The sequence below is a fragment of the Falco rusticolus genome, chromosome 7, assembly GCF_015220075.1.
Source record: "Falco rusticolus isolate bFalRus1 chromosome 7, bFalRus1.pri, whole genome shotgun sequence".
Classification (NCBI taxonomy): Eukaryota; Metazoa; Chordata; class Aves; order Falconiformes; family Falconidae; genus Falco; species Falco rusticolus.
In genome coordinates, this window is record NC_051193.1 from 62,927,745 (window position 1) to 62,952,754 (window position 25,010).

The 25,010-nt window shown below is 34.7% G+C and overlaps 2 long non-coding RNA genes across 3 annotated transcripts; both read left to right on the plus strand.

The window, feature by feature from the left end:
* Positions 1-754: 754 nt before the first annotated feature.
* Positions 755-9,401, plus strand: LOC119151651. The gene is made up of 4 exons (XR_005105491.1): positions 755-871; positions 4,292-4,371; positions 5,920-5,958; positions 9,300-9,401. It is a non-coding gene; the product is annotated as an uncharacterized LOC119151651 (long non-coding RNA).
* Positions 9,402-9,403: 2 nt separating this feature from the next.
* On the plus strand, positions 9,404-23,103 carry LOC119151650. Of its 2 annotated transcripts, XR_005105490.1 has the most exons (6): positions 9,404-9,444; positions 10,636-10,774; positions 12,119-12,278; positions 13,526-19,833; positions 19,988-20,051; positions 20,272-23,103. It is a non-coding gene; the product is annotated as an uncharacterized LOC119151650 (long non-coding RNA). The 2 variants fall into 2 exon arrangements; XR_005105489.1 differs by lacking the exon at positions 9,404-9,444 and having other exon boundaries at positions 10,081-10,774.
* The last annotated feature ends 1,907 nt before the right edge of the window (positions 23,104-25,010 follow it).

Below are 25,010 nucleotides of genomic sequence, written 5' to 3' on the forward strand. Positions count from 1 at the left end.
GCTTTTGCTCCTGGATTACAGTGAGCTGCCCCTGACACAATTTCTGTGGGGACACTACAAATGGAATCCGAGTTCTAGATTAATTTCTGCCTTCCTTCCACACTTTTTTTTTTTTTACTATGTTTTTCAACATGAGTCATTTTTCTGATCTATTTTGCAGTTTTGCACAACGAAGTAGCTGGTGCTCTAATAAACAGGAATGAGCATGTGTAGGTGGAAACAGTAGGAATTCCTCACACCTGTGTTCCTGCTAAAGTTCCTGTATTTAATAAGCTTGAAGAAACTTTTCTAAAACTGTCATGCTTTATATTATGTGTGTCTGTTTGAATTTGCTTAAAAATGTAATACAAATTTTAGATGTGTTCATGTTCATTAAACATTTCTAAGTTAAATAGTTCTGAATAGTAATACTATGATTTTGATGCTTTTTTGGTTATTCTCTTTGTAATATATTGAAATACACTCATTTTATACACTATTCAGAAATGCAGTTTAAGTAGGGCACATTGAAAATTCTATCACACTCTTCTGCTTATTCTATATTCTGAACAGTTGTGGGTGCTGCTGCGATCTGTATAGTGGCAGCAGTTGTAAACTACTCTAGTTGAATTGTGTTTTCTGATGGTCAGAGTTGCTTGTGTGCCATTGCTCCTTGTTCTACTCCACAGTAGGTGTGAAAATACCCACCTAATTTACCGGTTTTTAACACTGGGCTTATCTCCTATTTATTAACATTTTAGGCTCCGTCCTTGGATGTGCTACAGGTGGAAGGAAAAGCAATTTCAAAAACTAAACCAGATGAAGTTCAGAAAGAGCTGCAAGAGGAACATGACTTGCAACAATCTTTGTCTCCTCAGGCTTCAAATGTCAAGTAATTTTTTAATCTTATTTCATTATTATAAGAAAAATACTGAAAATATATTAAATTGTTAGTGCAAACAGATAAGTTTGGAGAAGAAATAATGCCGCTCCTCCCAAATTTGGATCTGAACAGTAGCAATTTCTGATTTAAATTATCAAGTTTAGTTTGGTATTTCTAGTTTTAATCTGCTATTTACCTCCTTGGAATGGTTCTGATTTATGGTTTTTAACATCCAGAGGGCCTATTCAGTCCTGCTGTATGCAGATGAAACTTCTTTTGACTGCGGCAGAAACTGAAGTTGCTTATGCGGGGGTTGAATTTGTCCGTACAATTCCAAGCATAATCTAATCAAAATAATTAAAAACAAACAATGGAAAATACCACAAATTTAATATAAGCAATGCCAGCTGTAAGTCATCATCTTTAAATAGAGAAGATGTATTAAAAATTCATTAACTTGAATTTGTATTACAGTCAGTGCTTGTCTGAAATTCAGGAGATTTTACATGGAGAGCTGTAATTTAAGGACAACTGCTTATTACCTTGCTCTTGTCATAGGTTGTATCTGTCATTCTGTAGTAGGAGTGGAGATTACAAAAGTAGTACAGACCGTGTCCTAATTTAACTGATCCTGTCCAACCCATGTCAAGTGAGACTATTCAGTTTTATGGTCTTCACTGCTAATAAGAGCTTTATAGATAGCTTTGTTTAGATGTACCATAGGTTACTTCTTCACTTCTCTATGGAGAAAAAAAAATGGGAAAAAAAAGAGTAGCTTTAATTATTAGCTTTTGTTGTTCTTAGGGTCCTGAAAGGTCTATTGGATACAGAAGAGAGCCTTTTTATGGCAGGCCTAAAGTTTGTAAATGGATAATACTTTCAATTAAGTAGCTGAGAATAGTCATGGGAAAAGAATGCTTAAGTTTATAAAACAGTCAAATCGGCATTTAAGTGACCCTTTGCATGCCATTGCTTATCTGCATTGCTTAAAGATCATTTGGTTAGCAAGATTATATATTAAAACAAATAGTGTCAACAGACAATGAGTGTTTTACCTTCAATAAATACTTACTGTCAGATTATCAATGGTGCAGAAACTGCACGATTTTCTAAAAAACCTTATTTAGTGCATTAAGTGAAGGTAATGTAGGCCACACACATAGTATTGTTTTTTCATGTCCCCTTTTTCCAAAGAATGATAAATAGTCTGTTTTAGGAGAGTGTGTGCTGTAAAAACATTCACCTTTACCTGCAGCATGCTCCAAATATTTCAGTTTACATTGATAAAGCATTCAGTTAGTTCATTCAATGAAATAATAAACTTCTATAGTACAGTAATGATAATGCAATTAAAATAACATTCAAATTGTTTTTATTTGTTTAAATTAAATGACAAAAAACTTAGAGAAAGTTCCTAGAAAATGTTGAAATTATTTTGCCTGTCATTGTTTCTGTTTGCCATCTTTTTTTTTTTTTTGTGTGTGTGTGTGTGGTAATTGCATTTCAGAGAAAGTAAACTGTGTTAGAGTATCCTGAGGTAAACTACTATAAACATTTATGAAGATTATATACTCTCTATTGAGTAAAAAAAGCAGTGTGAAATAGTTCTAATTTTAATTTAATGTGATTTATTTATAAAAGCACTGGCCACTGATTTTGCACTCCAGAAGTTACTTATTTCCATTTATGCTATAAATATATTCAATTAGTTAAAAAAAAATAAATATCAGCCTTTGCTTTAAACGGAGTGCTCTAAGCATGCCTTAAATCCTAATCAGTCTCTTGCATTGTGTGATTGTGTTGCTTTTCAAACTAGATATTTCATTTTTATGTTTAACTTCCACATTTTATTTCATAACCTTGACTCTGTTTTCATTCAGGCAAAAATGCCACTGATCTCAGACTTTGATTTTAAGATCTGCTGAAACTATCTTGTTGAAGCATAAAGTAACGAGCCTTTTTTCTATATATTAAAGTTGTATGCCTTGGAAAAAAATATTTTAAAGACTTTTAATTAAAAGACTTAATGAACCTCCTTCCTGTTGCGTTGTCATGTGCCTATAAACTTAGGGACTCAAACTATGTTAATGTAACTGAGGTATAACTGGTATATACTTGTTGGGATAATTTCTTGATTGTGAGTCAAATTTGTGTTATTATACTGATTTTTTTGTTTGTTTTTTCTTTGCATATGTGATTTTTTCTTTTACTTTTTTTGCTGTAATTTTTCAAAAAACATAAGAAAATATAAAATATTATTTTTGTAACTTTAGTATGTATTGCATGATAAATTAATCATGTGGTTTTTCCTTATTTTATTTTGTAATTCTTGCTGATTGCCCCTTTATAATATCTGTTTATAACATAAGGCATAGTTCTCAGTAAAAGAAAAAACCAAATTGTTGAAAGTGTCTCAGGAGAACCTCAGAAAAATAGTTAAGCCAGTGTAATTTCAAAGTGGAGTTTTACCCATTTGCATTTGGGATTTTCTCTTAAAATATGAAGGCACTTATGAACTTTAATTAAAATAGCTTATATTTGGGGAACCATTTCTGAGATTTTTCCATCTCAGACATTTTCGATATACTGCTCTTCACGTTGTAACCTTCTGCATGTTAGACATTTATTAACTTTGTAGAGTTCATACAGTAGCTGGAGATTGTTTTCAGAATTTGATCCATGGCCTGTGGAAGTCAATCGACTTTCATCACCTTCAGTACAACTCTAGATTGGAGGGGTAAATGGTAGAATTTTTTAGTTATTAACTTTACAAAGATAGTCAAAGACCCAGTGTTTCCTCCAAAATCAACACTGAATTCAAAAGCTAGGAAGAAGTTCAAATGATAGCATATCATAAAACTAATTCAGAGTTTTTAGGGTATTTACAAGGTATCCTGTCATGGGGGAGAATTTACAGATGAATGTATATGTAACATTTTAACAACATTTATCTACATACCCAAATTATGCTGTAAATCTCCATTACCTGGCTTACATTTTTGGTGCAGCAAGTGAAAGAAGGCTCTACTTAAGTTGGGAAAGTAAAATTGTGACTACTGCACTTCTTTTTTGCTTTAAAATTATTACCAATATTTTAGCTTTTACCCATTATTCTTTTCTAAATAATGTTCTCTACTTTTAGTAGAAATTACCAGGCACTTCATGCCAGGTATTTGTGTTAACAGTTTATATCCTATGGTCTGATGTATGTCATGATGTAGTATTTGATAAACTATGTACTTTAGTATATAAAGAATGGATATTAAGATTCTCATTTCCCTGTTTTCCTTTCTAGAGGTAAACATTATCCAGGCATTCATCATCTATGTACTGCTTTTCCTAGTTTTATATTGCCTTCTTATTTACAGCTGGTTTCTAGAGTTTATCATACTTTAGACAAAAGAGGTCACAATGTCTTATTTACAACAGAGGACATGGACAATAAGGAGGAAGAACCAACCAATGTGTTCCAAATATGTTTATTTGTAAGAGCAAGCTGAAAGGAAAAGGTATGAACTTAATTATTTTCAGAGTTACTATGTTTTAATTAATTTTATAAGTTAAAGGATTATATGTTGAGAAATAACTTTAATGGTGTTTCAGTATTTAGTAGTTTCAAGGAAGTGGCAAAGAAAAAGATCTGAAAAAATCGCCTTATTTGGTAGATGTGTTTTAAGATAATTAGAACAAGGGTACTAAAAGGTTTCTCTCTTGCTTAGGATATAAAATGTATTGCTTGTTTTTAAAAATAAACTGCATTTTGTAGACATGTTTTCAGTTATATGTCACAATTTAGGTTCTGGATATATGAATTTTTATACTTCATTCTACTTGCATGAGAGGTCCCATTGAAATAACAAGAAATACTGAGCAAATAAGAGTAGGCTTTCTGTGAATGCAGGATCCTGCAATAGTAAAATATTTAAAGAGCACACCCACTGTACCTCAGTCCTGATTCTACAAGCGCTTAGGAACAAGCATAACTAAGTAACTGAGTGTGGTTCTGTTGAGCTCAACACATGCACAAAGTTAAGCACATGCAGAACTGGGACCTAGATGAATTTGTAGTCAAAAGTATTCATTGCATATGTAAAAGGTAGTCATGTGATAACTGCAGGATCCTGCATCTTTAATGGATGAGGAGCTGAAGTAGAACAAGATGCATAATAGTTAATTTTTCTGAGGTTGATGCAACAAGTAAAAAGAGATCTGTCAAAAAATGTGTTCTATAAGATGTAGTGAGGAAATACAAATGGATTTTGGAATAAGCCTACTCTGTTCTATCATGTTATTATATTACAGATTTTTATATTTGAAAGTGAATTCCTAAATCTTTGGGTTTTTAAATTTGTTTTCTTTGGGTGTGTTTTGCATATGAATGAACATGAAGCATATTCTTTTTTTGTTGCTTATTACTTTGGTTAAATTTTTGCTTTTTTGGGCTTTTCTAGTTTGTATAGTAACATCGAAAAGTTCAGAATTGGAGCTGTAATACTCTCAAGGTTTTCCTGATGTTTTTTCAGAACTGGCAGTTTGCTACTTGTAGTTTCTGTGTATCACCAGCTCCAGAAATATAAAATTATTGCCCATAAAGTCTGTAGTGATCTAAAGAATGGTGGAGTGGTAAATAAGGATAAGGCTATGTCAGTTTTACAGGGCAATTTGTGTAGCTTGTTAACTTGGGCTCACTTGAAAAACATGCGTTTTAGTGCAGCCAAATGCAAGGTCATAAGGATAAGAATAGGGAATTAGGGTCATCCTTTGTAGAAGGGGAGATTGTATCCTGAAAAGCAGTAACTCTGAAAGGAGCTTTACAGTCTTGAAAGATAAGCAACAGAAGATGTCTGTGTAATGCTCTCTGAACTTTAAATTAAATGTTTACCTTAAAATAAAGGAGGCGAGACATTAGCAATAATATAGAAAAAAAAGTTTTGGGATTAGAAATATTATATGGAGCTTTTCTGTTCCAGGTTAGTGCTCTAACAACTGAGATAGTCATGTTGCCGCTTGTTCTCTCTCTTGGCTGCATGACTTTTGCATTCTTTTCTGCTCAACAGCACAACTTCCTGTACCCAGAATGGTCAAATAATCTAATGGTAAGTGAAGTCTGAATCCTCAGATAAGGAACAAATTCTCATTTCCTGGCTCTGTACTTCAGTAATGAATTATCATAAAGAGGTGGAAATCACCACTCTGCTTTTCTTCCTGTCTTAAAAAAAAAACCAACCCAACAACCCCCCTCCACTTGCCCTTCCTTGAAAGAATGGAAGTATCCACACTTAGAAGAGGGCTCCATGTTCTGGATTTGAAATGAAGGGAAATTTCTGCCTGCAGCCCCTAAAAATCTACTTTCCAGAGCGGGCAGCAGATTTCCTCTCTGCTAAATCTGTGATTCTTGTTCCATGTGAAAGTTTGTAGAAATATTGTGCACTTAATGCACTTAACAGAGTGTTCCAAATACCATTCTAGGGGAGCAAGCAGAAGTGTTGATTCCTGTATGCAGTCTCTCTTTTTCTTGAATACCAGTTGTGTATTAAGTCTTTTTAGAAGATTATGATGTTGGCTTTACACAAGAGATATAGAGTTGGTTTGAATGTTATACCTGCAGCATGCAGTTTCTCATGCAAGAAAATTTGCCAAATGAAAACATAACAGACCAAGTAGTTGATGTTTCAGTATAGACAAATTGAGAGTAGCTATACGAATGAAAGTAGCAGCTTCTGAAATTATGCATTACTTACTGACTTTAAATCATAACTGGATTTCTTTCTGAGGTATATATCCTGAGTTTCACCCAGCAAATTGTGAGCTTAATGCAGGAAAACTGATAAAATTTTATTATCTGTCGTATTTAGAAGGTCAGGTTGGGTTATCATGAGGCTTCTCCCTGACCTTAAAATATGAATCCATAAATTGCTTTATGAACGTTTTTAGTAATTGATTTCTTTTGATGTAGTCAAGATTACCCTGACCATCAAGGATGACATCATTTCAGGGTACAGGATTAGGTCCTGATGTTTTATTTTGTTTTTTGGGAGCTTCTGCTGTTGTCAGGAGTTTGGGTTACATATGAATATCATTCATGGCCCTTACTGGAGTGTTTGCTTTTGATTCAGCAGCATTTTCTGTCTGTTGAACAGATGCAGACAGAGCATATAAGGACTCAATAAGAATAAGGACACTGATCAGCATTGTAAGCAGGGGTTTCATCATACCAGTAACCCAGCTGTTAATTGTTTTGTAGGTGATGGTGGAAGAGGATTTAAGGAAATTCTGAGAGAATAAATTGATGGCTGTAGTGAGCTTTTCTCAGGTGTGTGAGGTAGCATGAAAGTGGGTAAAAAGACATTCCAAAAGGAAAAAACCCCAAGCTTAGGAAGTCAATGACAGAGTCAGAAGTCACAAAAATAGAAGTTAGTGCTTTACTGATCTAGAGATGACAAAAGAAGGAAAGGCTGTGAAGGCTTTGAAAGCAGAAGAGCATCTTGTATTTGAATGAGCTTCTCTTTTTCTGTTACTTCAAAGAATGGGATAACGTTCAAAGCAAGCAACTACGATCTTTGCAGTAGCGCTTCAAATGAATGTGAACAGAATAAAGTGATGCTTGGCCAAGCTAAAGAAATGGACACTGCAGCAAGTAAGATACAAAACTAGATACCAGACTTTAGTTTTGTAGAGAGATTAGAAAAATAATTTTAGAATATTGTGAATGATGGGATGCTAGCCATAGTGATGAAGAAAGTAAGTAGTGGGGAGGCTATGAAGGTTGAAAAGGGAAAGGCTCATAAGATCCTTATCTTTCAGCCTTGCTGAGCTAGCACTGACAGCTTGACATCCCTAAGAGGAAGGTCATCTGATATTTTTGTTGGTGCAGAACAGAGTGATGAATCGTGCTGTGATTCATTGCCATGGAGAGGAAACCTGTACGTGGTCTTTGACTAGTACATTACTAGAAACAGAGCAGAGAAAGAAAAGAAGAGAGCAGAGGACAGAATACCTTTAAATACCTGGGAAACTGAGGGAGCAGGACTAGGAGAGATGAATTTTAGAAGGTATGGGAGGATGGGATTTGAAGAGGAGAACAGTTTGGTTTTCAAGAAGTAGCCAACAGGCTGAGGAAATTGAGAGTGAGTCTGAGCTTTATGAATCAGTAGAAATTTTTTGGAAGAAATTTTTACATTGAGAGCTACATTCCCCAGAGATAAAAGAGAATTAAAGTTTAAAAGGAAGCCCATACCAAAATTCCTTGCTGAATTTGTTTAATCCTCAAAATCGAGAAAACGAAATTCTTTGGAGCACTGCCATCTAGTGGCATCATCTATCATCATCGTCTGTTTTTAAAACCGGTTGCCTTATGTGAGCCTTGAAGGTCAAAGGTATAATTTACCTGACACTAATTTAGGCCCATTTAAGCTGTTCACATTTCATTACTGACCAGTTCCCCCCATTTAGATAATATCACAAATGCAAATGATCTATATGGGGGTAAGCATGATTCCTGGGTAGTGGACGTTAAAATTCAAAGACTTTGTCAACTGTTTAAATAGTGACAGATTTTTTTTTTTTTTTGGTACTAGTTCTGAGTTCTTCTGTGAAAGAATCTTGTTTGACTGTAACAAAGTCCAAAGAAGCCTGTAGTGGTCTGATTTTATGGTAGATCACATCAAGAAAGCAATAATTTTCTTGCTTTAAAGTCTTGTCTTCGCTATGAAAAATATCCACAGGCTTAAAAATATGTCTAACTTTTCATTCATATTTTCGCTCATGTCTTATGGACCAGGGTATATCAGTTTATCAAGATGTAAACTTCCCAAGGTCAGCTGCAACTCTCTCCTGGGATTGACTGTTTATTTCATCAAGTAGGAAAGTTGCCTTGCTTTTGCCCTCCTGTTTGATCTTGGCATACTCTGCAGGCATCAGTTGTCTAAGAGTTAAAAAAGTGACTTTTTTATCCATGAGGACAAGTATTAACCTAAATGTATTTTAATGAAGATTACATATGGATAGTCAAACCTGTTCATGGCAGATACCCTACAAAAATTTTAATGGGATTTTTAGCTTCATGTTATGTTTGTTAAGATTCCTTCCTGCAGGAATGCCTGCATCTCCCTGAGACATTCTGATTTACAGTTACCAGCAGATGGAAACAGAATATTATCAGATCAGTATTATTATTGTTTGGAGCTTGCTCCATGTTGATTCTCTCTTCCAGAAATGAGAAGTCTGAATGTTGTTTTGCATTAATACACAGTTAATTACTTAATATAAAACTCCTGGAATTGAAAACAATTTACGATGAAAGTGCCCTAAAAGAGGGATCGCTCTTTTTACATTGTTCATGTCAAACATTTTTAACAGCCAAATGCTAAGGAATATTTTGATTGTTTTATACTTTTTTGTATCTTGTGCAATTTCATTTGACATTTCTTTTATGCAGACATCCATCTTAAAGAGTCAGAACCACCCGTGGTGGGTTGACCCTGGCTGGATGCCACGTGCCCACCAAAGCTGCTCTGCCACTCCCCTCCTCAGCTGGACAAGGGAGAGAAAATATAATGAATGGCCTGAGGGTTGAGATAAAGGTAGGGAGAGATCATTCACTAATTACCGTCACTGGGGAAACCAGACTTGACTTAAGGGGAAACAAAAAATGATTACCAATCAAATCAGAGTAGGATAATAAAAAAAAAAATCTTAAAAGCACCTTACCCCCACCCCTCCCTTCTTCCTGGGCTTAACCTCACTCCCGAATTCTCTAACTCCTCCCCACCAGAGGGTGAGGGGAATGGGGGTCCCGGTCATTTCATCACACCTTACATCTGCTAGTCCTTCCTCCTCAGTGGGAGGGCTCCTCACATTCTTCCCCTGTTCCAGCGTGGGGTCCCTGCCATGGGAGATAGTTGTCCACAAACTTCTCTGATGCGAGTTCTTCCCACAGGCTGCAGTTCTTCACAAACTGCTCCCGCATGGGTCCCTTCCACAGGGTACAGTCCTTCAGGAACAGACTGTTCCAGCCTGGGGCCCCCACACAGAGTCATGAGTCCTGCCATCAAACCTGTTCCAGCCTGGGCTCCTCTCTCCATGGGGCCACAGGTCTGGCCAGAAGCCTGCTCCAGTGCGGGCTTCCCACAGAGTCACAGCCTCCTTTGGGTGTATCCACCTGCTCTGGTGTGGGGTCCTCCAGAGGCTGCAGGTGGGTATCTGCTCCACTGTGGGCATTCATTGGGCTGCAGGGGCACAGTCTTCCTCACCATGGTCTTCACCATGGCCTGCAGGGGAATCTTTGCTCCTGCACCTGGAGCACCTTCCCCCCCTCCTTCTCCACGGACCTTGGTGTCTGCAGAGTTGTTACTCTCTCTGTCTCACTCCTCGATTTGGCTGCGGTTGTGCAGGTTTTTCCCCCTGCCTTCTTAAATGTGTTATCACAGAGGTGCTGCTGCTGTTGCTGATGGGCTTGGGCTTGGCCAGCAGTGTGTCTGTCTTGGAGCTGGCTGGCACAGGCTGTGTTGGACATAGGGGAAGCTTCTAGCTACTTATCTCAGAGGCCAGCCTTGAAGCCCCCACTACCAAAACCTTGCCACGCAAACTCAATACACCACTAGATACTTAAAGAAAAACTTAGAAGGCCAAACACTTGTCAAAAGTCATTAGTTCTTGTTTTTCTTCTCTTGACATTTCTCTTGTCTTTTGTCAAAGCTTCCACCTGAAGAAAGCAAATTCCAGAAAGTGTTCAAGAACTACTCCCAGATCTATCATCTTTCTCTCTGTTTAAGAACTACAACTTCTGGGCTAGTGCTACATTTTATGAATTCCTTTTTAACGTCCAAATGTACTTCAGAAGGCATTTCGTTTGCTAAATCAAATGTCTGGTTCTCAGTTATGTTGAGGCTCCTCACTTCACACAGTATTCTGGTAAGTTAAATAGGTCTTAAAATGGAAATACATTGCAATTACCATGAATGAGAATCAAGTCCACTATAGTAGATATACTTTTGACAGTGAAATTGCAAGTAACAGAAGTTACATACTTTAATTCCAGGAATGCACAAAGAAACTTCATTAATTTCGTGTACAAAAAAGCTACCCCAAGCCTCACTAACACCAGTAGATGTCAGTGTTGGCATATGCCAATGTGCCAATGTGTTGCAAAAAGACAAGTGTTCTATGTAATGTACGTTTTAATTTACATACATATATGGATACTTGAATACATGAAATTGAGTGCTTTTCCTTGTTCTTTTGTATGCATGTTACATATTTCACCATTCATTGCATTCTGTGCTTGTAATTGCTAGTACAGTAAGGACTGTATAAGTGAAAAATTAGGTAATTATTGCACTATAAAACAAGGTACAGGAAGAAAAAATAGAAATTTAATTTCTACTCTCTGTTAAATAAAAAATATTCATTAAAATTTTATAAATCCTGTAAAATATCTGTGTAATTGATAAATGTTAATAGTCATTGCTACTAATCTCTAAAATAGTTTTACCAGCTTGGTAGCAGTAATAGATCCTTTAAAGCTGAATTTCCCTTTAAAGGTGCCAGGAACAAAGGAAATAGAGGTAGATCAGTTATTGCAAGATTTTTTTTATATATATACATACACACACGCATATGCATATATAAATATACTTATGAGTTACCGTGTTGTGTAAAGTGTTCACTGGTTTTGGAAACTGAAACTGTAGACAGATAGGAAATTAGGGTGTATAATTACTTCAAAATACAACTTTTTCTTTTTGTGCAACATTTGCCATAGGTTGATTTATTTTAAAAAAGGGCAAACAAAAAATAGTCTGAATCCAATTCCCAAGTAATCACATAAGGTGCTGTTCAAAACCAGCCAGATATTCTTGCTGAAATCGGTTCTCCTTGGCATTTAAGTATATCTAACTGTAAGCCCAGCACTTGACTGGTGTATTTGCTATGTATGAAGTTACGCATGTAATGCATTTCATAGTAATTTAGAGCTTAGTGTTATATTTTTCTTGTGACTTCTATAACATATGCCATGGATGTGATCATGAAATTAATCTTAAAATTATTGGGATGTGACTACAAAAATTATGAATATGACACCAGATTTCCATCGTATATTAAGTCATTTCAGTCTTTAGTTTAGAAAACCAAAAAAATTATTCATCATTTATTTCTGATTTGATTTAAATTTTATGTAATTTTCTTTGTTTGTAACAACCAAGCTATTTCTGACACATAATCAGAGTAATTTATTAATCTCTTATATTGCTACAGAATTTTTTATGAAGGAGTTCCAATTTCACAGTAATTCTAGAATAATTGGACAGATGGGATTCACTTTCTTCCCCCTCATACATCAAAACATCCAACTGAATGCCAAAAAATAGCTGAACATTGTCTTAAAAAGCCACAGCTGCAACTGTTAGGAGGGAAGGTAAGAAGTACTTTTAATAAATGAGTGCTGTATATGCACAGTCCTACAAACAAAGACACAAAATCCAGGGGGGAAAAAAGTGGTGTTTTTTTTTTTAATGTGTCATGCAACAAAAAGCCAGAACACCTTGGAAATAAAGTTCTGCTGATTCTTCAACATTTGACAATATGCAATATAAAAATGTATATGGAGTTTTTTCATCAGTTGGGGAGTGTTGTTCTGAAACCTTATGTCTCAGTTCTTAATTCCTTCTCTGAAATAATAAAGTATGCTAATATGCAGATTAATAACAAAAAAAACCACTAAAGAGCAAACCAGGTAGTTCATTCAGGCTGTGGAGCCCTATGTCTCTCAGGATTTCATTGTATTTTATGGGATTGTTTTTGACAAAATCATGTTTAGCAGAAAGCAGCATTTTATCACCTAATAGTTCAGATTCAGTACAGACATTTATCAACCGGGTTTATGTTAATTGACAACTGAATTGTGTTGGTTTTGAAGGTTTCCATTTATCCAGAGGCTTTAAAAATGTTTTGGGCTCCAGCTCCACCAAAATTTTCTGCTCCAATTTGTTCATTAAAAGAAATTTTATTTCCTACATATGAGGTACATATTTTAAATGTATTTTTAGTGTTCCCATCTTTTGCAGAAATATACATCTTCTGACACTATATTTGTTAACTGTAATAGGTGTATTTTGTATTGCTACCTTATTAACACTTCTGTATATTGTAAGCACAGTACATATGTCATTGTACAGTTTGTAATACTATGTATTGAATAGTATTGCTTAATTTTCTACAATACTAAAGTTTCTGGTAGTAGGTATTCTTAATTACCATCTGTTATTACACTATCTTGATTAATGTGTTTACATTTATGCTGAAAGCTACTTTTGCATAGTTTTTCTTCTGATATGCTATGCTGGCATTGATTTCTATTAAAATGTAATACAATATTTCTTATATTTAACAAAGTCCATTTTAGAAAATGTCAATGTTTTTCTTTTTGAAGTGTTTTGTGTATAAATTCTCCACTGTGATTATTGTGAGAGATGAGCTGTTCATGCAAAAGGGCATGTCTATTGTATGCCCATATTTGTAACACTCTGCACGTTCATACGGCAAAGGTTACAGAGAAATTAGCATTTCATGACCAGTTCACACTCCTGTGCAAGAGATAAAGCACAGTTATGCATGGATTAATTCATAGCAGGAATAAATCGGACATAGTTTCCCATCTCCTAGCCTTACTATGACCAAATTGAGGGTTGTGGTCTTCTTACTACGTGGACTACTGTGACCTGACATAAATTACCAAAGCTAAAGGTAAAAACTTTAGAGAATCAGTTAGCAATAATCAGTTTCCTCAGTTTGTACCCTGTAATTCTTGGTCATATTAAAAAACATGTTCCATCAGAAGCCTAGGAAAATTGGCTTCTGTGGTGTTGGTCTTGATCATCATAAATCTTTAGCTCAAATACCTTATAGGCTTTACTTATTTATCTGTTACTATGTTTTCTGTATGACCAAAATAATGGTATTGCACATATTCAAATATGAAAACATTAATATTTCAGAGCAATGTTATTGAAGATATATTTGAAGAATTTTTCAGTGATCATGAAGAGTTAGAAGCTGAGCAAGATGATCATGATTTCTATGGTTACAGACTGGTGTGTATTACGGTACAATTTTTTTAAAAAATGTAACACTAAAATTTAAGATTAGCAAAAGAATTCATGGTCTGAAGACTTAGTCATAAGACAAAATATTTCTATGTAGTTGACTTCTAGAAACAATTTTATGTTAGTTATTTGTTGTTCTTTTTATTGGAAAATGCTAAATCTCACTGTTCTGAAACCAGAGACTGCTTGGAAAGAGACATTGCATATTTTAAAGATGCTTCTTATTTTGCATTATTATAGCACTATAAATATAAATCAAATAGGCTTTGATTAATATGGCATATCTTAATGGAGTGGCTTACTGGATGTTTCACTATGCCTAGACATCTAAAAAAACTGCGAGTTGAAGCAGAACAGAGGAAAGGAGATGTTTCTAGTGTGTGAGTATTTTAATCCAGAATTTCTCTGAATGTAATTTTAAAGGATAGGCAAAAAATTCTGTGCAAGTGATTTGCAAGTGAAATGTTGAAGTGTGGTTCTAAGCTTCAGATACAGAGTGTGTCTTTCCAGATACAGAATCTCGACTACCTAAAACACTGTTGATCTAGTTCATGGAGGCAATGTAGGAAGCGAGAGCTGCAGGCTCCACAGAGAACCTGAAGTACCTAATGATGGTGGTGTTATATGTGTTTACATAAGGTTAGCTATTTCAAGTGAATAGATCTGAGAGGTGGAAGTGGGTAAAAGCTTACCCAAATCCCATGGGAAGTAAGCTGGAGATCTTACCGGAGAATCTGAGGTTCAACTGAATGTTCTCATAGCTAAAACACGGCTGAAACCTTGGAACCAACTGGGTGATGTTGTTGAGACCTCAGCTGGAACCAAGGAAAATTAATGCATGAGTGGATGTATTTGCAGCCAGAAAAGGGCAAACTGAGGCTAGCATATTATTACTGCAGCTGAGCTCACAGGTATAATTTAGTGCTTGGAGGCACTGTTTTATATTAAAATTTAGGGCTCTGTCTGCAAATTTGGACTATTAATGCAGTTAAGATCTGCTTGATAATGTGTTTCCTATTTGAAGGTGAAACATGCTGGGAAAGACACGCTTGCTTTTGTCCTTGAAAGAAGCTTTTTTTATAGTGACTGGCTATCGGAGAATATGTCATTCAAGAGTGTGTGACTTGTAGATGACATAGATGTGGAACAAAAAGGTAAATCTGGTTATGATAAAGGAACTTGCTGGTTTGAATGTTTCTTGCAGGAGCTGGCTAGAAATAATGAGGACAATCTTTAGTATGCAAAAAGGAGGGATTCTGTGATCAGCTTTGCACATCTACATCCTCTGGTATCAGCAGCTTAAAATAGTGTTTGGCTGAAAACTATTTGGAATTTTGTATCATGTTTGACTTCAGGCACAGAGAGGTTGTGGCTGTATATATAACTACAAACTGATTTGGAATTGTCCAGCAGAGAGGAAAAGTGCTGATAGTCCTTTGCCTATAGGTTGACTGGGCCCTTAGATATAATAATTGGAAGTAATAAAGTCTGCAGTTACTAAATATTGTATTTTATTCCATGTTTAATTGTGGACCTCCTGGGGATGTCTTTTACTGAAAAAGCAAATTGTTATTATGGTACAAGTAGGTCTGTTAAAAAAAAACAATTAAAACCAGATGAAGCACATATGGGTTCTCAGGAATAAGTAATATTCTCATTGGAAATTTTGGTTGTGGTGGTGTTATGTGACCATTTTTTTTGTCTGGGATTCCCAAGATACAAATGTTTGTGTGACTAATGCCATTGAATGCGCAGCGACTATGACAATTTTAGGAAACGCCTGGGTTAAAACATGTTCATTAGAAAGACTCTGATACATGCAGTAAATTCACTAGGTGATCAACAGTATGGCATATTCAGTGTGTTCTGAGACTGGAGCATGTACAGTACATACGCAGGTGTCACTGTGCTTGCTCTTTAGCATTAATCTATATGAGTATGTTGAATGTGTCTTGGGTTTTTAGACATCTGGCAATGGAATGGGCATAAGACATCCAGATATCCAGACAAAATGCAGTCCTTCACTCTGCAAAAGTGAGGTGTTTGTTTTTTTTTTGGTGAAAATGCAGATTTCTTTGGGCATTAGCTCTAGGTTTGGCAGTCTCTGCTTTTAAAAGCAGAATGTATCTGAAAGCTCTGCTCATGTTAGGCTCAGAATAATTCGGACTTATTTTGCTTTTTATTTTATCTATAGACAAAAAGTTTACTGAAAAGACGCCAATCCTTGCCTGATTTTTGTGTCAGTGGGAGCTCACAGGTATTTTATATTTACTAGTATTTGTTCCTGAACTCTCATTTTGTGGAAGAAATTCTTCCACTGAACTGAATTGAAGTTAATATTTTCCTATCAGATGCAAAAGTGAGGGTCTCAAAGGTCTTTTTCAAATGCACTGGTTACATTAAATAGGAGAACATAGCTTTGCAATGAGAACCCCTGTTAACTTTACAGGTATTTGGATGGAGATAAGTGTGTAGAGATAGGTCTGTGGTCTAGATAACCTGAAATGAGTGGAACAAGGTATCTGAGCAAAGATTTGCAGTACCAGGTCCTTGGATTTCAGACATATCAGGGCATCAATGTTGTCAAGTTTCCAGTCTGTGAAATGCTATGTACTTTTGTGGCTATTTAAATTGTTAGCCGTTTCACAAAAAAACCCCATAAACCAGCAATAAGCTGCAAAATTCACAATTGTGCAAAGATTATTTTGATAGCATTATACAAGTAATATTTTATTAACAAATTTGATTTTGAGTAAGAATTTGAGGACTATGCATTTATTTAAAACTTCTGTATAGTCCATAAAGACCTGCTAAAAACGTTGTGACCATGTTATTTTAGACAGGCATGAAGCGTGGCAGCAGTTTGTATACAATGATAAATAAAATAAACATTGATGCTTGATTTTTAAAATACTAGCTTCATGTTCAAATAGAAGTAGTCTTGTTGAATTCAGCTAACAATCCTTTAGTAAAACTGTGAGTACTTCATTAAAAGTTACCAAATAACAATTCGGTTTTCATGCAAGTTGCAGTCAAACTATTTGATTTGGTGCTAAATGACAGCTGATAATAGATACATGTTGTGATAAATGATAGCTTTGCATTGAGTTTCATCTTTTTAATAAATCAGTATGAATCTTAGTTTTTTTAAAAAATACAGAATTACCTAAAGAAAAACATCATACTTGTGACACTGAGATTTTTTTTAATCTTTTCAAAACTTCACAGGTTATAATGAATTACCACAAATGAAAAAAAGAAAGATATTTATTTACTTCAATGGAGTGCTTTAAAGTATTATTAAAACAAACTAAAGGCTGCTGCAGTGTCTTGCTAAAAAAGATACTAATTAATTCTTAGCAGATGTCTGTAACCAAGCATTGAAAAAGTACTTCTTTGAGTCTAACTAGAAATCATTCAATGCTTCATTTATTTTATTTATTACTAATAAGTGTTTCCCCCTGTAAATTTCAGGCAGTGAACATGAAATTGCATTTTAATTTCCTTGATAAAGATATGTTATGTCTAGCATTATAGTGCAAGTTAGTGAACTGGAATTAACAAAAAGCCAGAGAAGCAATACATTATTATTGCAAATAATGCTTGCTTAATAATTAATAACAATTAAACACCAGAGGATAAAGTTACTTTTTTGGATTTGATTTTGTCAGGTGATCCAGGGATGGGGCACAAAGTATGAGTGTGCATAATTCTATTCAGATATTAACTGTGTTTCCATATAATACAATTGTACTTCCAAACGTTTTACAGAGTCCTCATGTCTTTTCTTCTGAGTTCATGAATATACCTCAGTTCATCTTTTTGTAAATGTCACCACCAGTGGCATACATTTTTGATTTTAAAATTTAACTTGCCTACAAGGACTGGGGGTATTTAATTAAAAATTCTTGTGATACTTTTTCAAGAAGATTGATTTTAGCTCTTCATGAGCTTCAAATAACTTTGAATTAATGTTTCAGAACTCTTTGCTTTGACACATATCCTAAGGTATGCAGATCTTTTTTTCCCATTAAACACTGTAATTTTTTTTCAACGGTGTAGTCCCCATGTCACTTTTTTTTCTTCACATTTTTATAGAAAATAAAATCCAATCCATTAAAACTAAGGAAATGCGATATATAAATCTTATTTCAAATGAACATCTAAATAAATTAAGTTTCCTTCTTTTATCAGACAAGTTTGATTAAAAGATCAGTCTCAGCTCTGGAGATGACTGCTTTCAAAGATGAAACTATGTTAAATATGTCAGCTAATTTCAAAACCAGCATGAAGGTTATGAAGCAACGGATAGCTGAGCCAGAGGTTGAGCCAGAGACTGGGAAAAGATCCCCTACCAAAAGTCTGTTGAACCACATCTGTGGTGATTCTCAGTCAATGCAGACAGACATACCAGTAGAAAAAACACCTACTTTGACTGGACAAGAGGACAGTGAGAATGACATTGTTCTTGTGGAGCAACCACAAAAGGCTGGGGTTAAATACACTGTTTTCCCAAGAAGAAAAGAAAGAAATCAAAGAAAATAATAAACCCTAGAAAATTAGATGTGATTAAGAAATTAAGTCAACCCCCAAAGATTCTTAAAAGGTTTTTTTTTTATTAATGTGTATTGCCTTTTTAAAGAATGTATTTTCATTTGTAATTGTTATCTAATTACAGGTTTTGTCTTTTTAATATTTAATATTCCCCTGCAATTAAATAATCATAGTTTAGTTGTTTAGGAATAATATATGTAATTTTAATGCAAAGAAAAAACCCCTTGGGATACCTTGCTGCTTGGGTATCTTTAGAACGTTTAACATTTACTGCACTTTAAATTGAAATGGTGGTGCTTTGTGCAACAACGGAAGTTTTATCTAAGGATAAATGCATGATTAAAATCATCAAAGCTCTTCTGAAAGACAAGGGGGAAATTCTAAGATCTTAGTAAACCGACTGGACTAACCACCTTTGTACCATGAACTTCACAGATTACATCAAACAAGTAAGTTTCCTTTTTACCTTTTGTTTTCATGTATCACTCTAAATACTTTCCCAGTATTTATTATTTAAGCACTTCAGATATAGGGTGCCTTAGCAAATATTCAAGTATTTAAAAAAAAAAAAAAGGAGAGAGAAAAGAAATTAATGTTCTTGCTAGTTTTTTTTGATATTTCTTAAACACTTATGCTTAAAGTGTGACCTGCAAAAAGATTCCAAATGTTGTTTATTTTTGTGTACAGTCATATGCATCCACACTGTACTTACACTGATGTTCAGACCTGGTCCTTAAGGCCAGTTTTCCATTCAGCTTCTTCTTTTTCTACTTTTAGGCACCTTTCAGTAGGTTTATTCTTAAGAAAATCAAAGATACTTAAGTGGTGTGATATACTGGTATAGTGAGCTGTGACTAAGGGAGAAGGTGGCCTTTTTCCAAAGTCTTGTTTTAGACAGGGTGCTTGCTGTATGTTCTTTGCTGTCTAAGACTTTCATATCAGTTTTGCTAAACCAAGGGAATTTCATCTTCATCTTTGTACAATTTTGCATGCCATTCATGCATGGACCTGCTACATTTTTTATTTAATTTCCCTTTTTTTTCCTAGTAGGATCCTTATGTATAAGATATTATAAATATTAGATACATAGTGTTATAAATATGTATGTATAAAATATTTTCTCTGTATTCCCTTCTGTGTTAGCAAGGCTAGTATTGTTTGTGATAAAGATTAAGTGTTTCTTTTAAAGACTTCTGTTTCTTTCACCATGATGTCTCAAAGCAGATGTTGATATTGAATATTTGTGAAGGTTCTCACCTTGGAAGCTATGCATTTTCCCAGATGATCATGTTGGAAATGTCCTTGTAAATTCAGGTGTTTTTTTTCACCTCTGGGTGGTGCTTCTTACAGTCTCATGACCTTTTCCTACTATCATTGGGTTCTGTCATTGATATATTTATCCATCCAGGATTTATCATCATTTGACAAGGCTGGTAATTGTCCACTCTGAAATATTGTCCTTTCTTAGGTTTAGCACTGTCCTTGTAAACCCAAGTTAGAAGCTTTTGGAGGAAATAAGCATGTAACTGCAAGTAAGTGCTGAACATTCAGGGGACATGAATAATCTGGAACAATTCTGCTTACATGCAGCTTCAATAATATATTTTGATAAATGGCTGAGAAGTTAAGAAATTATCGTTAACAAGAGAGCTAACAATAATTGTTTGTATAGTTGTTGACTGGCAGATTGCAATTTGTTATCGTTAATATATCTGGGAATATTTAGTTAATTTGAATATATTTTTTCCTTAGGTCTGAGTCTCTGGGAAGGCTCCCTATTCATGATAAATTCAGTATCAAGGTGTCTTCAGCAATCAAAAAATATCAGAGCCCCAGCATCCCTTGTTTGTTAGATTTTGAGAAGTTTGCAAAAGTGAGAGGTGGAATTCCAAAAGAAACTTCTGCTTGCCTGTGTGTCAATGGAGTATGGAACTCCTGGTTTGATGAAACTTTCCCTCCTTGTGGGACTGCTTCTGAGGAGAAGGATGCTGACTTACTAAAAGGAACTGAGATGACAGAGTCTCAAGAAGCAAAATTAGAACTAGTTGACTCAATACAGCCTGTTCTTGAAGGTGCAACAGTTAGTTCTGAAGATTTAGAAGAAGTAGTAAGACTACTGACTATGTTAATAGAAAAGGAGGAGCACCCTTCAACTTTTCACTACTGTAGGCATGGAACAATACAAAGAAAGTTAGGCAAGTTAAAGTCAGCTATAGATGACTTGGAAAAAGTAAGTCTAATGTTAAATTTTACTTCTATCAAGCACCTTCTTTTTTTTTAACTGAGTATCTGAGTTCTTCAACAGGTGAGCTAGAAGCAGGAGAACTGATAACTAGCTGAATGCTGCCACCTTTTACCTTTGTATGACAGCATGATCTAAGTTTTGTCCCACAGCAATGAAGATGCAGGCTCTTAATAAACTGTGTTTGTTTAGTGTTCTCAGGGGACCATAGTGTTTCTTTGGAGACCTTGCTCAGGACACAACACTCCTAAAGGGAGTTGGAGATAGGACAGACACAATGAACAGAAAGTCTTTTGATTCAGTTTTTGCTGCTGGCAAAGCTAACAAATACATTTTTAATTTCTGCAGAAGTATAGTAAGCAAATACATTGAAAAGTCATGTATTCCTATAATTAAACTATCATTTGACACTAAGATTTTATACAATAATACTCGTGTTTTCCTGTGTGCTTTATAGTGCTACAAACTTGCCATTACTTCTGTCCAAGACCCTGCACAACTAGAAAGAAACAAGAAAAACAGAATAAAAACATTGCTGAAAAAACAGAAATGAAAAGCATATTTTTAAAGTCTATAATTTAACTGTGGAAGCTGTGAAAGCTTTCAAAGGCGTTCTTTAAGCAATGGTATAATTCTGCATGTTAGTGAAACCTGGGTGGAGAGGTCATGTGTTGTACTTTCAGTATGGTATTTTCATTGTCATTTAACATCTGTATTACACACAGCTAGTCATAACCGGGTTGGGACCTGAAAGTACTTCATCCTGTATATATCATCGTACAGCAAAAGATATCATCCCCTCTTGAAGCAACACCTTGGCTCTTAACACAGTACTTGCTGTTTGGAGAAGCAATCTTCAGCAGCTGCTTTGGGGTTCATGATCCTGGTACTGGAGTGCTTAATAATGCAAGATTGAACCAGATATTTTTTATTGATATTGCTCTGTGGGAGTAGAACACGTTCAATCTGTCAGTGTCCCTGAAAACAATCTTAACAGGCACCTTTAAATAATATAAATAGCGTTTCTTTTGCTAAAATGCAAAGCTGAGGCAGTTGGAATACTTGGAAAAGTGCAGAGGAATGAAACAATGAAGTACAAAACAGCTTGGCTTCATGTTGGTTTCTGCATTCCTTTCAGCTAACAGCCTCAAGCCACAATAATTTTTAAGGAGGCTCACAGTGTGTCCTGCAGTGAGAGCCAACCTTCAGATTTTACTGCATTTCTAGAGTTTGCCTTTCCCAAAATACATATTGTCTTAGGGTGAAATTTCATTTTATAACACCATTTCTGTTAATGCTTCTCTTGGGGAAAAACCTATATATTTTTAAATTTTTTAATGGGACACAGGTACCTATTTTATGCACCTGCAATCTGTACATATTACCTTCCAAACTTCATAAATTATCTAACCAGAAAACTGACTACAGTCATAGAATAGTATGTAGAATAGTATTTCTAGAAGTATTCTGACTTCTAGAAATAGTTCAGATAACTATTTTAAAGAAATGATCAGATGTGGTAATAACCCAACTGAATAATGTTTTATGCTGAATATTCTGATAACTTTTACTCTGATTCTGCATATCTGTAAGTACATGATTTTTTAAAATAAACAAGTGACATTAGTCAAATTTCTCAGATTTTTATGTTAAATAAGAGGTTGCTAGTGTAGGAATTTTTATACTTTTTCTTTTAAATTGGATTTAACAAAATCTGATATTTCCTGTACAGAAACTGCTGCACCAGTAGACTATGGAACTTGGAGAGAGTTCCATTCAACTCTGTGATGCCCAAAGCTGGTACAGGATTCTATTATACTGAACTCAATTTATGCAAGTGCAGTCATCTGCCTGTATGCTATAGATTACTGGACTTTGTTTTTTCAAATTTGATTTATTAAATTCAGAAATAAAATTGAATGTTTATTCTATTTTTCAACATTTTTTTTCTTGAATAATTGCTTCAAGTTTGCATGAGAAAAACCATGGAAGAACTTGATATTTAGTTGCCTCAAACTGTTAATATTATGAATAGTAGTCTATATGACTTCATTCTGTAGGTACAGTTTTCTAAGGGAAATTATATTTAAAGAGAAACTTTTGTCCTTATTAGGCTGTATTGAGGAAGAGCATATGCTAAGCAGCAACAGTATAGAAATGCAATACAAGACTTGGCAGCAGTGGTTCCTGTAGACCCTTCTTGTTGGTTAGTATTCTACTATAGAGGTTGCATACTATGACAGATTGATCCAAAAAGAGCTGTGCAGGACTTCAGTGTTTCTGGTATTGTTTGTTTCCTTTAATGGTGTATATGTTTATCATTAAAAAGAGTAATGACCATTCACCATCTGATAGTGACCAATTACTTTTCTGCAATATAATACTGATACTTCACGTTGCAAGTTTTTGTATTCAGTGTTTGGTAATAACTTGCTCCTTTTCATTTTTATTAAATTTGCTATTATACATTGACTCTTGCTGCTGTTGTTTTTTCTTCAGGTATTTTGCCTCTGCTTCCTAAGCTTTTCAGCCTTACTTTTTAACAATTCAGGTGGGTATAACTGAGAACTCTAAACATGTCTGGCACATGTTTCATGTCACGATTAACTGTTTCTGTTGCCATGTGGGCATTACATCCTGCAGAACCGCATTTACAGAAATTGTAATTGTGTCTCCAAATTGTGTTCATATTGGCAATTAAATTACTGTGTTTTTTCTTTATAAATTACAGATTCATAATTTACCAAATGCTGTCTCGGATATAAACTGAACCATTCATCTTTATCCAAATAAATCACAACTTTGCATATTAAGGTAGGAAAGTGATCAGCTGAGAACTTCACAGATATCTTACTTTTAAAAAAAAAATAATTTGGAATGCTATTGATAGATACCCTTATATTCTTTGAAACCTGCTCTGATTGGTTTTAAAAAATGTAATATTTGCCTAACAGTTTAAAAATTGATGAACTTTATCTGCATAGTGGCACCCAACTATTGTCATCATCATCTTGGGGGCAGGAACCTTGTTTCATATACAGTCTTCTGCTCTTTAAGGTACATATAGTTCCTGGGGAAAAGGAAGTAAATAGGTGCCATGACAAAAAAGCAAATCTGAACCTCTAAAAAACTAATGATTTTAAATGTTTTCCCCAGGTAGATGGGTCCTTCACTGATTTGTCTGCAAATCCACATAATGCAAAGAATGTGAAGGATTGAGACCAGGCCAATTTAGATTTGAACTATTCTTCTTCCCCATCTTTAGCTCAGTGAGAAGTAGTGACCTTTATCAAAAGAAAAATAAATTACTAGACAAAGCTGGTTCCTCCCCTTAAAAGCCGTAAGAACTAATGAGGAAATGCTAGAATATTGTTCCTAAGGTGTATTAGGAGAATTAGTTACCAAGTTCCAGTCAATAATAATGTATTTACAAGAGTGGGTTTGCTCAGCTTGCCTCCCAAGTGTGGTTTGGGTAGCATGACCTCTTATACTCATGCCAGTATCTGAAGAGGCAAACAATTGTCCTTGAAAACAGAATCTATCTGTCAGCTATCACTCTGTGGTGGATTTTAGATACAGTGTTATTAAGTTTATTGTTGCAGTTCTTGAGATTGTAAGGATTGCGACCTGTGGAATCCAAAGAAAATATACTTTTGTAACTCCTACAATCTGAAGAGAGATAAGCATATAATTTCTTGGTACTGTGATGTGAATGAAAAAATAATAAATTTGACAGATATTTCTGATGAAAAATTTTTTTTAATGTTTTTATTATTATATGTTATTGTTATTCTAATTATGTTATGTAATTATGTAATATTATGTTATTGTAAGGCATTAGTTTTCCTCTTTCTCTTTTTATACTAATGAAAACACATTTCAGTAGTATTCGTACTTTGAAAGAAATACCTGGAAATAGTTCAACTAATTACATCCAACAAATATTTCGTTACAGGGGACAGTATTTAGTGGAATTGAAGGAATATGAGCTGGCAAGTTTATGTATTCACCAACTTACAGAAATGGATGAAGGTAATGTCAATAAAATGAATCATGGGAACAGTCTGTAACCAAGGAATTGTTAAAAAAAAATTAATATCAGGCATGCAAATATGTTAGTTACCATGAATCAGCTAAAATAGGAACTTACTATTTATTTTGTTTGCGTGTCTGAAGCCTTTAAAGGTAATAATGGTGTACTGTTCTCCAGTGATTTGAAATATTAATTCCTAATAATAGCTTTTAGAAG